This window comes from Aplysia californica, unplaced genomic scaffold (genome assembly GCF_000002075.1).
Source record: "Aplysia californica isolate F4 #8 unplaced genomic scaffold, AplCal3.0 scaffold00004, whole genome shotgun sequence".
Classification (NCBI taxonomy): domain Eukaryota; kingdom Metazoa; phylum Mollusca; class Gastropoda; order Aplysiida; family Aplysiidae; genus Aplysia; species Aplysia californica.
In genome coordinates, this window is record NW_004797274.1 from 1,901,209 (window position 1) to 1,902,635 (window position 1,427).

Consider the following 1,427-nt stretch of genomic DNA (forward strand, 5'->3'; position numbering starts at 1 on the left):
TGAATTTTGCCCGGGTGGCGGCCGAAGCCTACTCTTATCGATTTTAGACCACCAAGGGATCTTTAATGTGCGCAACTTGCACACGGACCCTCCGAGATTTTTCGCCCTTGTCCGAGAAGGCTAGGTGTAGATCTTTCCTACCAGAAGATCAGGGGTGTGGCAGAAAGACAGCAGTAAGGAGGAGCCAAGGAGTAGCAGTAGAAAGGCTGCAGAAAGAGTCAGGAGCCCAGAGGAGGGGGCAAAGGAGGTGAGGGGGTGGGGGCAGAAAGTGGAAATGAAAGCAGACAACAGAACATTGCTAGAGAGCAGGAAAGGAGGTGAAAGGAGACAATTTTAGAGAAGAACATTTTTCGGTCGCTACCCGGATTCGAACCCGGGACCTTTGAATGAGAGGCCAACACCTTAACCTCTTGGCCACGAGAGCCCCCGTAGGTACTTTAACACCACTATTTTTTAAATACTTTACATGTATATTATATTTATTAGATCCATACACTATCGTTAAAAAACGAAAAACAAAAATCACATACATACATGTATAGATCTGTTGTATAGGCGTGCACTTTTATCCAAGCTTTTAAAAGTAGGTCTAAAAATGCAGGCAAATAACATGCTTTACTATAGGCTATAATATTATATTTAGTTAGGCGTTATTATATAAGTTGCGAGGGCTGGTTTCAAATAAACTGGGACCGTAATATAATTATAAGTCTACCACTGACCCACCCCCATTTTTCCACATAAACCCATTATGTTTCCTAATTTGGCTAAAGAACTATTATACGCAAAGAATCTCACGACCGACATTTGCGGTAGGCCTACTACATGTAGCCTACTCGTATTCATTTTTGTTGTTGTTGTTGTAGTTGTTGTTGCTGTGTGTTGTTATTGTTGTTGTTGTTGTTGTTGTTGTTGTTGCTGTAGTTACTGTCATCTCAACATCATCATCATCATACATTTCTCCACTTTCACCGACTTCATAATGTAAAAAAAAGTGACAATAATATCCCAGCGGCCTATTAAATCATGCAAGAGATATTCGCGTGACTAATACACCATCCAAAAATCGTATTTTGCTAAACTGTACCCCCCCCCCCCCCCCCCAAAAAAAAAAAAAAAAAAAAAAAAAAATTAATTTAAAAAAAAAAAAATTAATTTAAAAAAAAAAAATTATAATGATAAAAATCAACCCCTCACGACGCGTAAAAAACATTTTTGATACAATGACATATATGTATTGTTATATGAAGAAAGATGAGGAAGAATAAAAAGAAAGCGCGTAGAACCAGTAAAAGAGTTAAGAAAAAGAAAGCTAGACAGAGAAAAAAATGTGTGTGTGTGCGTGAGTGTGTGTGTGTGTGTGCGTGTGTGTGTGTGTGTGTGTGAGTGCGTGTGTGTGTGTGTGATTGTGTGTGTGTGTGTGTGTG